This window comes from Arachis duranensis, chromosome 6 (genome assembly GCF_000817695.3).
Source record: "Arachis duranensis cultivar V14167 chromosome 6, aradu.V14167.gnm2.J7QH, whole genome shotgun sequence".
Taxonomy (NCBI): Eukaryota; Viridiplantae; Streptophyta; class Magnoliopsida; order Fabales; family Fabaceae; genus Arachis; species Arachis duranensis.
Genome location: NC_029777.3, coordinates 56,470,317 through 56,483,887, shown reverse-complemented (window position 1 = coordinate 56,483,887; position 13,571 = coordinate 56,470,317). Strand labels below are relative to the sequence as shown.

General features: G+C 34.7%; 1 non-coding gene across 1 annotated transcript; it reads left to right on the top strand.

Annotated features, from left to right (window-relative positions):
* Positions 1-12,319: 12,319 nt before the first annotated feature.
* On the top strand, positions 12,320-12,427 carry LOC127740204 (small nucleolar RNA R71). Its single transcript, XR_008000885.1, has one exon. It is a non-coding gene; the product is annotated as a small nucleolar RNA R71 (small nucleolar RNA).
* The last annotated feature ends 1,144 nt before the right edge of the window (positions 12,428-13,571 follow it).

The following is a 13,571-nucleotide window of genomic DNA, read 5'->3' as shown; positions in this document are numbered from 1 at the left end:
ATTTCATTTTCAATCTCATTAACAACTTCATTATAAATCTCATTATCAATCTCATTAACAATTTCCCCTTCAATCTCATTTCAATCCATGATCAAATTAAACTCATTCATCATCATCCTTCATCATCATAATCAATTATCATTCTTCATCATATTCATTCTCATCATGTATCACTTCACACTTTGTTTATTTTCCTTCAATTCTCTAACTCAACTCTTTATGTCTCGTTTCTAACCCTCTAACCTTAATTACACCGGTTCTAGACTCTTATCGAGGTTCATTACCCTGCATCTACCATCATGGTACCCTTACTCTTATCAACAAGAACAACCCACAAATGAACCACTGCCCCAAATTAAAGGACTAACACTCACTAATTCAACATGATAATTTAAAGCAGAGCAATAGTGATGGCAAACAAAGGAGCTATCGGACTATGGGGAAGATGATGGTGTGTATGGTGGGTATCTCCTTTTGTTTGTTCTCGATAATACCTTTCGCTCTTAAAATCTAGCTCATCTTTCCATCTTTTGTAACCAAATGCATCTCTAAAGAAATCCAAAACAATGTCGTCAGTTTAATCCATTGCGTTCCCACTATTGGTGTCAAAGCAAATTCTTTTCTTCTTTTTCAAACCCTATTTGCTTTGGTCATTTGGATGTTGGGATAAATTCATAGATGTCCTCTTGCGGTGGTTGTGGTTTGCCGTAGGAGATGGGGAGGGGACCATGGCAGTGACGGTAGAAGAAACAGAGAAAATGGGTTTAATTGAAATTGGTGTATGTTCTGCGCTTGAGGTGTTCGAAGGCTATGCATGAAAGCTTGAAAGCTGAGAAAATGGTGTCGTAGACAGAGTTTCAGACGTGTGTGAGTTGTTGATGGGAGTGATTGCATTAGAGATATGGTGAGGGTGGTGATAGACCGATAGTGAAGGAAAAATAAAGGACAGATTAATAATTTTATAAAAAAAGTTTAATTACTCTGTTGGTTTCTATAGTTTCGCAAAATTTTCAATTAGGTCTTTATACTTTTTTTTCCTTTTAATTGGGTCGTTGCACCAAATTTTTTTTTCTAATTAGGTCCTTCTTGGTAGTAATTGGCTTAATTGTATAGGGACCCAACTAAAAAAAAATTGGTGCAGGAATTCAAATAAAAGAAAAAAAATGTAGAGACTCAATTTAAAAAAAAAATTAGTGTAAAGACTCAATTAAAATGAAAAAAAAAGTATAGAAACCTAATTAAAAATTTGGCAAAACTATAGAGACTAACAGAATAATTAAACCTATAAAAAACTAACAATAAATTGAGTAAATTAACTGTCAATGCAACTGAATGTTGCAATTCACTTTGTCAAATAAAACATATATTTAGAGATTTATTTTGTCAAAACAAATATAACAATGCATTTTGTCAAAATTAAAATATTTCTGGTGCCAAAATAATTATTTACTTTTTTAAAAAGAATTATCTTCGCTAAAATTCAAATGGGGCTCTTCCAGCTTTCTGTAGCAATTAATAGCCACTGAGCTAACACATAGATATAAAATAATATAGATCTAATTAACATGTATTTTAAGGATACAAGTTAAAGTTATTAATAAAAAAATATTATAAAAAATATACAAAATTTAGTTTTTAATGCAATTATTATATATTTATTAAATTAAAAATTTTAAATTTTTTTAATGATAATTTTAATTTGTGTTATCGCAATACATATATTAGCTACATTCTAAAATAATTACCTAATTAAACCACTAATTCAATACTATAATTTAGACCGATTTAATTACCGGATCGAATTTAATAACTTAGCATGGAAGTCAAAACAAACGCTATTGCTGTTGGTGTCCCAAACCAAAAAGTCAGAAGCATTATTGATGGGGATCTCTTTAATTTTGTCAACTGCTTCCTACTCAAATTGTTTGGGTAACTAATTGCATGTCCATTTGCACTTGCGTTGATGATTTCATTTTCACATTAGTAAATGCTCCTTGGATGGCTAGTAGGTAGGGATGGAAAATTCTGTTACATGAGATGCTGCAAGAAATAAATGAATTCTAAAGATTTTTGACAAATTCAAAAAGAATTTGTCTTTTCATCACAAAAGATTTCTAGATCCCAATAGATTTAATGTCGATGGTCATCAAAAAGCACAAGTTTGAAAATACAATATGTGCTCCAGCCACATTTTCATAACTTCAAATATGGAAACAGGCGAGGTTAGACCAGGTTTTGCTCTTAACAGGCTAGCTTATCATACAGTTGATTGGACTGAGCCTGACCTGCAGCCTGTTATAGATTTTTTATAAAGTACTAGGTCTGGCCTATTATTCAGCCTGCCCTGTCTTGAAGCCTGTTAAAAGGCCTGATATTTTTTTTACAAAAATAAAAATATTATTTAAAAAATTATTTTTTAATAAAAATAGTTATATGTAATATGTCATATATTTAATATTTATAAAAAATTTTAAATTTTTAACGTATTTAAAATATACAAAAATATTTATAAAAAAATATAAATTTAAAATATTTCATAATTTTATTAATAATAAATAATTATTTATATATTTAATTATATTTTAACAGGCCTAGGCAGGCCTGACAGGCCTATAAGACTAATTAGTAAGTCTAGACCTGACCTATTAATGTATTAAGACTTTTAAAAAAGTTTGAGCCTGTATTTATTTATAACAGGCCAGGCCAGACCAAGCCAAACACATGCCAGACTGCAGGTCTCTGATAGGTCGCCTGACCTTTTTCCACCCCTACTAGTAGGCATGCACTTCTGGTCCCTAGATGAGCATGAAGTGTGACCTTCTAGAAAACAAGTTTAAATTTGGATATTTTCAAAAGTCTTTGTTAATTAATAATATAGGTTTAAAAGCAAGACAGGATCATTAAAAAGTATAAAACTATAACCACTACATTACTACTTATTTTTGTAATTTTGGTTATATATATATTTTTTGTGTCTTTTAATTATTTATTATTATAGAATTTTACTGTAAATTTATTATGTTTTTAGAAAAATTATTACAAAATTTTAGACATTCTAACAGACGTAAAACCAAATTTAATAACATCTCGAGTTTAATATTTATAAAATAATCTATAATAAATTGTAGACTAGTTCGTTATTTTACAAATTTATTAGCTTGTTTCCAACCCTATGAACCAGCAATGACTAATGATGGACAACTTTTAGTTAAACAAAATTTTTAAACGTAATTATCATGAGTTTTATATCACTTTTTTCATGCTTTTTAAAACCTACCATAAACTATTTTAAATATTATCACTATCAATTTAAAAAAAAACAAAAAAATCAAAATTAATAATATAATTTATCAATTAAAATAATATGTAGTAGTATATACAAAACTTTTCATAGATGCAAGTAGCATATCTTTTGAGTTTTGACCCTTCATTCTTCTTTCTATATAGCTCTTTGATTGGTTACTAATATTTCATCCATTTGCAACGATGTCCATCTGTTTATTTATGCATTTCAATCGACGAAGGACTTACATTTTGTTGAGTTGTTGTATTTGTATGTCAGATATATTTTGGATACGATATTTATTTACACTCATTTAATATATATGTTTGTTGTGTTCAATCGTATTTTAATACAAAATAAAATTTTTTCTGTGAATATATTTAGATACATGTAAATATTATTATATGTTAACATGTCCAATTTTATTCAATTTTTAAAATAAATTTAGAATAATATATTATTATTTATTAAAATAAAAAAATATTTTAAATACTTTATATGTATGCATGTTTTCGTATTTTATAAAATTTTAAAATTTTCGTATCAACGTGTTTCGTGTCGTATCATGTCCCGTGTACGTATCAGTATCTGTGCATTATAGATTTAAATACACTAAACTGAGAGGTTTGACATTTGACAATCGACACCCTTCCTAATTATAGTACACAATAAATTCTTGTCCCATGGATTTTGAATAGAGAGAGTAAAGTAGGGGGTTAAAGGATCAAGGATCCCACTTTTTTATTTATTGAAAGGTGTAATTAACAAATAATTTAACATTAGTTAAAAAGTATATATGTATGTAAATTTATTCTAAATAAAATATTTTGTTATAAAATAGTTAGAGGATATTATCATTTTTATTCATGAAAGTTTAGAATGGTGACAATTTACTAACGAGTAAACATAACTATTATTTCTACCTATGAAAGATGAACTTTTGTTAACAAAATTATTCAAACTCTAAAAAAAATTTTTTGAAATTCTCAAAATACCCTCTAATATAATCCAATCCTAACATCTCTTTTTACTCCACACTACCACTCTCCCAATTCCAAACTCTACCACCACTACTCTCTTTCAAGAGTTTCAACAAATAACTACTAGAATTTAGACCTTTACTAATATTTTTTATCTAACATTTTTAAAATGTTAGCTATATGATAAACCCCATTTGTAGGGTTTATCTTATATTAAATTTAGAGTATTTTGTCAACCTTTTCTCACATTTACTCAATAAAATAGCATAGTTTTGTGATTGTCTCCTAATTTGTGCTTAAGTGTGAAAACATGCTTTTAGACCCTTAATTTGATAATTTTAATCCCCCTTTGATTTCACTAAATGCCTTGATATGTTTGTTAGTGCTTTCAGGTTGAAAAGAGCTAGGAATGGATCGAAGGAGTGAAGAGAAAGCATGCAAAGTAGAGAAATCATGAAAAGTCAAGGATTTGGAACACGCCCATGGACGTGCGCGTGCACAAGACACGTGCACGTGGATCGCACAATACTCCAGGGATGCGTACGCGTCGATGCCCATGCTGACTCCTTTAATGAAATCGCACCTGGCGATTTCAAAAGGGCTTCTGGCCCAATTTTGAAGCCAATCTTGAGCAGGAAAAGGCTAAATAGACGAAGGATTGAAGGGGAAGGCATCATTCATTCAATCATACAATCATTCACATAATTTTAGGTTTTAGATGTAGTTTTCTAGAGAGAGTAGATTTTAGGTTTTTAGGTTTAGTCTTTCTTAATTTCAGATTTTTATTATACTTTAATTTAGTTCTTCTTCTGCTTTTATTCATTCTAGTACCTTAGTTCATCTATCCCTCTTGTTGATTTCTCTATCTTTCCAATTTAGCTTATGAATTCTCATGTTAGATTTGATTTCCTATTTAATGCAAATTGTGGTATTTCATATTTATGATTGCTTTTCTTCATTTGTTGTCATTGATACTTCCAATTGGTTATTTGGATTTTATTTTCCTTGTTAGTTTTCTATGCTTTTATTTTGTGCCTACCAAGTGTTTGATAAAATGCTTAGAAGGATGTTAGAGTAGATTTTATGCTCTTGGCTTGGAAAGGTAACTTAGGAACTCTTGAGTTACTAATGTCCAAGTAATTGATGATTGGAGCCATTAACTCTAGTTCTCACTAATCGAATGAGTGTAGAACTAGGACTTATGGACTTGGATTGATATAACTCATTTAACTTTCTTTTACTACTAGTTAGAGGATGAATTAATGGGATTGATCCTTGACAATTCTCATGTTGTTAGTGATAAGGATAGGATCCTTGACCACCAAACCTTGCCAAGACCTCTTTATCATTTGATTTTCATTACCATTTACATTTTTTGTTCGTTATTTCAAAAACCCCAAAATATACCTTTGCATGACCAATTATAAGAACACTTCCATGCAATTTCTTGAGAGACGACCCGAGGTTTAAATACTTCGGTTATTACTTTTAGAGGTTTGTTACTTGTGACAACCAAACTTTTGTATGAGGAGATTATTGTTGGTCTAGAAACTATACTTGCAATTAGAGTTTATTGTAAAATTCTAGATCACACAAAGATCCGTTCATCAAAATGGCGTCGTTGCCGAGGAATTGCAAATGTGTGCCTTATTATTGGTTATTGTAAATATTTGCTTTTGCTTGTATGTTTGTTTTTTATTTTTAATTCTTATTAGCTACTATGAATTCTCACCCCTTTGGCTATGAGTTTGGTTACAATTATGTTGCAGGAAGAGGAGGTTACAATAAGAACATGCATCAAGGTTGGGATAATCAAAGATGGGAGGTGCCACAAGGATTTGATCAACTCTATTGGCAACAACCCCTTCCAATGTGTTACGAGCAACAACCATTCTATGATGGATATCAAGACAATGGTTATGGTGGACCTTTTCGTGACAATCAACACCCACCACACTATACTTATGAGCCCCCTCCCCAACATAATTTTGAACCACCATACTCACAAGCTCCGTACTACCAAACATCCTCATATGATTGTAACCCTTATCCACCATACCAACTGATAGGCAAAATTGTGACTCATACTTTTCACAACTCGAACAATTCCTAGCAATGGCTCCAAAAACCTGGTGCACAATACTATGGTTCACACACATTCTTCACAACTTCGCACAAATAACCAGCAAGTGCACTGGGTCGTCCAAGTAATAAACCTTACGTGAGTAAGGGTCGATCCCACGGAGATTGTTGGTATGAAGCAAGCTATGGTCATCTTGTAAAATCTCAACCAGGCGAATTCTAATGGTTATAATGGTTTTCGAATATAAAGATAAATAAAGCATAAAATAAAGATTGAGATACTTATGTAATTCATTGGTGGGAATTTCAGATAAGCGCATGAAGATACTGTGTCCCTTCAAAATCTATGCTTTCCTACTGCTTTCATCCAATCATTCTTACTCCTTTCCATGGCAAGCTATATGTTGGGGGATCACCGTTGTCAATGGCTACCGTCTGTCCTCTTAGTGAAAATGGTCCAGGTGCGCTGTCACCGCATGGCTAATCATCTGTCGGTTCTTGATCATGTAAAAATAGGATTTACTATCCTTTTGCGTTGTCACCACGCCTTACAGTCGCAAGTTTGAATCTCGTCACAGTCATTCAATCCCTGAATCCTACTAGGAATACCACAGACAAGGTTTAGACTTTCCGGATTTTCAAGAATGCTGCCAATGGATTCTAGCTTATACCACGAAGATTCTGATTAAGGAGTCCAAGAGATATTCATTCAAGCTTATTTGCATGTAGAACGAAAGTGGTTGTCAGGCACACGTTCATAAGTGAGAATGGTGATGAGCGTCACATAATCATCACATTCATCAGGTTATTGGGTGCAAATGGATATCTTAGAATAAGAATAAGCGTGAATTGAATAGAAGAATAATAGTAATTTGCATTAATACTCGAGGAACAGCATAGCTCCACACCTTAATCTATGGTGTGTAGAAACTCCACCGTTGAAAATACATAAGAACAAGGTCTAGGCACGGCCGAATGGCCAGCCTCCCCAAATAGCATGTGAATATGAAAATAGGGAATAAGACCCCCAATACAATAGTAAAAAGTTCTATTTATACTAAACTAGCTACTAGGGTTACAGAGATAAGTAATTGTTGTAGAAATCCACTTCCGGGGCCCACTTGGTGTGTGCTTGGGCTGAGCTTGAGCTTTACACGTGTAGAGGCTTCTCTTGGAGTTAAACGCCAAGTTGTAACATGTTTTTGGCGTTTAACTCTAGTTTGTGACGTGTTTCTGGCGTTTTACTCCAGAATGCAGAATGGAACTAGCGTTGAACGCAAGTTTGTGTCATCTAAAAAACTCGAATAAAGTATAAACTATTATATATTTCTGGAAAGCCCTAGATGTCCACTTTCCAACGCAATTGAGAGCATGCCATTTGGAGTTTTGTAGCTCCAGAAAATTCATTTTGAGTGCAGGGAGGTCAGAATCCAACAACATCTGTAGTCCTTTTTCAGCCTCCTATCAGATTTTTGCTCAGGTCCCTCAATTTTAGCAATAAAATGCCTGAAATCACAGAAAAACACACAAACTCATAGTAAAGTCCAGAAATGTGAATTTTGCATAAAAACTAATAAAAACATCCTTAAAAGTAGCTAGATTCTACTAAAAACTACCTAAAAACAATGCCAAAAAACGTATAAATTATCCGCTCATCACAACACCAAACCTAAATTGTTGCTTGTCCCCAAGCAACTGAAAATCAAATAAAATAAAAAGAAGAGAATATACTATAAATCTCAAAATATCAATGAATATTAGTTCTAATTAGATGAGCGGGACTTGTAGCTTTTTGCTTCTGAACAGTTTTGGCATCTCACTTTATCCTTAGAAGTTTAGAATGATTGCCATCCATAGGAACTCAGAGTTCAGATAGTGTTATTGATTCTCCTAGTTAAGTATGTTGATTCTTGAACACAGCTTCTTTTATGAGTCTTGGCCGTGGCCCTAAGCACTTTTTTTCTAGTATTACCACCGGATACATAAATGCCACAGACACATGACTGGGTGAACCTTTTCAGATTGTGACTCAGCTTTGCTAAAGTCCCCAGTTAAAGGTGTCCAAAGCTCTTAAGCACACTCTATTGCTTTGGATCACGACTTTAACCACTCAGTCTCAAGCTTTTTACTTGGATCTGCATGCCACAAGCACATGGTTAGGGACAGCTTGATTTAGCCGCTTAGGCCTGGATTTTATTTCCTTGGGCCCTCCTATCCATTGATGCTCAATGCCTTGGATCGTTTTTACCCTTGCCTTTTGGTTTTAAGGGCTATTGGCTTTTTCTGCTTGCTTTTTCTTTTTCTTTCTTTAAGTTTTTTTTCGCAAGCTTTGTTCTTCACTGCTTTTTCTTGCTTCAAGAATCAATTTTATGATTTTTTAGATCATCAATAATATTTCTCTTTTTCATCATTCTTTCAAGAGCCAACAATTTTAACATTTATAAACAACAAGATCATAAATATGCACTGTTCAAGCATTCATTCAGAAAACAAAAAGTATTGTCACCACATCAATATAATTAAACCAATTTCAAGGATGAATTCGAAACTCATGTACTTCTTGTTCTTTTGTTTGAAAAATATTTTTCATTTAAGAAAGGTGAAGGATTCATGGAATTATTCATATCCTTAAGTCATAGTTACTAAATACTAATGATCATGTAGTAAAGACTCAAAACATAGACAAACATATAGTATAAAACTAAAAAACAGAGAGATAAGAACAAGGAAGTTAAGGAATGAGTCCACCTTAGTGAGGGTGGTGCCTTCGGATCAGTTGCTAGTGGGGATGATGGAGCGTTGGATAAACTCCAACCATCCTCCAGCCACAGGCTTAAGGTCCAGTTTTCTCAATTGAACCGGCTTACCTTTTGAGTCTCTTTTCCATTGAGCTCCTTCCACACATATGTCCATGAGGACTTGGTTGAACCTTTGATCAAAGTTGACCCTTTTAGTGTAGGGGCGTGCGTCTTCTTGCATCATAAGTAAGTTGAACGCCAACCTTACGTTCTCCGAACTGAAATCTAAGCATTTCCCCCGAACAATTGTAAGCCAATTCTTTGGGTTTGGGTTCATGCTTTGATCATGGTTCCTAGTGATCCATGCGTTTGCATAGAACTCTTGAACCGTTAAGATTCTGACTTGTTGAATGGGATTGGAGAGAACTTTCCATCCTCTTCTTCTAATCTTTTGTTGGATCTCCGGATATTCGCCCTTTTTGAGTTTAAAAGGGACCTCAGGGATCACCTTTTTCTTGGCCACAACTTCATAGAAGTGGTCTTGATGAACTTTTGAGATGAATCTCTCCATCTCCCATGACTCAGAGGTGGAAGCAATTGCCTTCCCTTTCCTCTTTCTTGAGGTTTCTCTGGCCTTAGGTGACATCAATGGTTTTGGAAAAACAAAAAAGCTATGCTTTTACCACACCAAACTTAGAATGTTGCTCGCCCTCGAGCAAAAGAAGAAAGAATAGAAGAAGAAGAAGAAGATATGGAGGAGAGGGAGAGAGGTGTGGGTTTCGGCCAAGGGGGAGAAGAGAGGGTAGTGTTGTGTGAAAATGAAGAAGGATGGAGGGGTTTATATAATGGAGGGAAATGGGTTTGGGTTCGGTCATTTAGGGTGGGTTTGGGTGGGAAAGAGATTTTGAATTTGAAGGTAGGTGTGGTTTATGGGGAAGAGTGGATGGATGTGATTGGTGAAGGGGTAATGGGGAAGAGATATTGAGGTGATTGGTGAAGGGTATATTGTTATTGGATTGTGTGAAGAAGAGAGAAGTGGGGCAGGTGGGGATCATGTGGGGTCCATAGATCCTGAGGTGATCCTGTAGGGTCCACAGATCTTAAGGTGTCAAGGATTTCTCATCCCTGCACCTTTTAGGCGTGTAAAACGCCCTCTGTATGCAATCCTGGCGTTTAACGCCAGACTGCAGCTTGTTTCTGGCATTAAACGCCCAAATGTAGCTTGTTTCTGGCGTTTAACGCCAGCCTGATGCTTATTTCTGGCATTAAATGCCAGCTTGGTGCTTGTTTCTGGCGTTAAACACCAGACAGATGCTTGTTTCTGGTGTTTAAACGCCACACAACTCTTTCTCCAGGGTGTGCTTTTTCTTCTGCTGTTTTTGATTCTATTTTTAATTTTTGCCATTATGTTTGTAACTCCACATGATCATAAACCTAATAAAACATAAAAGAACAATAGAAACATAGATAAATAAAAATTGGGTTGCCTCCAAATAAGCGCTTCTTTAATGTAAATAGCTTGACAGTGAGCTCTCATGGAGCTTCACAGATGTTGAGAGCATTGTTGGAATCTCCAAACACCAAACTTAGAGTTTGAATGTGGGGGTTCAACACCAAACTTAGAGTTTGGTTGTGGCCTCCCAACACCAAACTTAGAGTTTGATTGTGGGGGCTTTGTTTGACTCTGTATTGAGAGAAGCTTTTCATGCTTCCTCTCTATGGTTGCAGAGGAAGATCATTGAGCTTTAAACACAAGGTAGTCCCCATTCAATTGAAGGACTAGCTCTCCTCTGTCAACATCAATCACAGCTCCTATTGTGGCTAGGAAAGGTCTTCTAAGGATGATGTATTCATCCTCATCCTTCCCAGTGTCTAGGATTATGAAATCAACAGGGATGTAAAGGCCTTTAACCTTCTCTAACACGTCCTCTACCAATCCATAAGCTTATTTTGTTGACTTGTCTGCCATCTCTAATGAGATTCTTGCAGCTTGTACGTCAAAGATCCCCAATTTCTCCATTACAGAGAGTGGCATAAGATTTATACCTGACCCCAGGTCACACATAGCCTTCTCAATGGTCATGGTGCCTATGGTACAGGGTATTAAGAATTTACCAGGGTCTTATTTCTTATGAGGTAAAGTTTACTGAACCTATGTATTTAGTTCACTAATGAGCAAGGGATGTTCATCTTCCCAAGTCTCATTACCAAACAACTTGGCATTCAGCTTTATGATGGCTCCTAGATATTGAGCAACTTGCTCTTTCAGTTACATCTTCATCCTCTTCAGAGGAAGAATAGTTCTCAGAGCTCATGAATGGCAAAAGGAAGTTTAATGGAATCTCTATGGTCTTTATACGAGCTTCAAATTCCTTTAGGTCCTCAATAGGGAACTCCTTTCTGTCTGGAGGATGTTCCATGAGGTCTTCCTCATTAGGATTCATGTCCTCCCCTTCCTCTTTGGATTCGGCCATTTTGATAATATCAATGGCCTTGCACTCTCTTTTTGGATTCTCTTCTGTATTGCTTGGGAGAGTAGTAGGAGGAGTTTCAGTGACTCTTTTACTCAGCTGACCCATTTGTGCCTCTAAATTTCTAATGGAGGACCTTATTTCATTCATGAAACTTAGAGTGGCCTTGGATAGATCAGAGACTATGTTTGCTAAGCTAGAGGGACTCTGCTCAGAATTCTCTGTCTGTTGCTAAGAAGATGATGGAAAAGGCTTGCTATTGCTAAACCTGTTTCTTCCACCATTATTAAAGCCTTGTTGAGGCTTTTGTTGATCCTTCCATGAGAAATTTGGATGATTTCTCCATGAGGGACTATAGGTGTTTCCATAGGGTTCACCCATGTAATTCACCTCTGCTATTACAGGGTTCTCAGGATCATAGGCTTTTTCTTCAGAAGATGCCTCTTTAGTACTGTTGGATGCATTTTGCAATCCATTCAGACTCTGAGAAATCATGTTGACTTGCTGAGTCAACATTTTGTTCTGAGCCAATATGGCATTCAGAGCATCAATTTCAAGAACTCCCTTCCTCTAAGGCATCCTATTACTCACAGGATTCCTCTCAGAGGTGTACATGAATTGGTTATTTGCAACCATGTCAATGTGTTCTTGACCTTCTGCAGGTGTTTTCTTTAGGTGAATGGATCCACCTGCAAAATGGTCCAATGACATCTTGGAGAACTCAGATAGACCATCATAGAATATATCCAAAATGGCCCACTCTAAAAGCATGTCAGAAGGACACTTTTTGGTCAACTGCTTGTATCTTTCCCAAGCTTCATAGAGGGATTCACCATCTTTTTGCCTGAAGGTCTAAACATCCACTCTAAGCTTGCTAAGATTTTGAGGAGGAAAGAACTTGGCCAAGAAGGCCGTGACCAGCTTATCCCAAGAGTCCAGGCTATCTTTAGGTTGTGAGTCCAACCATGTTCTAGCCCTGTCTGTTACAGCAAAAGGGAAAAGCATGAGCCTGTAGACTTCAGGATCTACTCTATTAGTCTTAACAGTATCACAGATCTGCAAGAACTCAGTTAAAAACTGATAGGGATCTTCTAATGGAGGTCCATAAAACTTGCAGTTCTGTTGCATTAGAGCAACTAGTTGAGGCTTTAGCTCAAAATTGTTTGCTCCAATGGCAGGGAGTGAGATGCTTCTTCCATAAAATTTGGAACTAGGTGTAATATAATCGCCAAGCATCCTCCTTGCATTATTGTTTTTGTCATTATTTTCGGCTGCCATCTCCTCTTCTTTTTTGAAAATTTCTGTAAGGTTTTATCTGGATTGTTGTATTTTAGCTTTTCTTAGTTTTTTCTTCAGAGTCTTTTCAGGTTCAGGATCTGCTTCAACAAGAATGTTCTTGTCCTTGCTCCTGCTCATATGAAAAAGAAGGGAACAAAAAATAATAATAGGGATCCTCTTTACCACAGTAGATAGATTCCTTTATGTGAGTAGAAGAAAATAAGAAGAAAATCCGAACACAGGTAGAGAGGAGAAGAGGGTTCAAATTTTGAGTAGAAGAGAAGTGTTAGTAGATAAACAAATAAATAGAAGAAGATGAGAGAGAGGAGTTTTCAAAAATTAACTAAAATAAAAGAAAAATATTTTTATTTTTATTTTAAATTAAAGTTAAAATTTGAATTTATAAAAAGAAATAAAATTAAAAATTAAAACAATTAGTTAAATAAAAAGATTTTTGGAAAAGAGGGAGGTGATTTTCGAAAATTAGAGAGAGAGGAAAGTAGTTAGCTGGTTTTGAAAAAGATAAGAAATAGTAAAACAAACAAGAGGTCAATTAGTTAGTTGAAAAAAATTTGAAAATCAATTTTGAAAAGATAAGGAGTTAGAAAAGATTTTTGAAATTGATTTTGTTGGAAAGGACTTGATTTTTAAAATCAAAATTGATTACTTGACTAACAAGAAACTAAAAGATATGATTCTAGAATTTAAAGATTGAACCTTTCTTAACAAAAAAGTAACA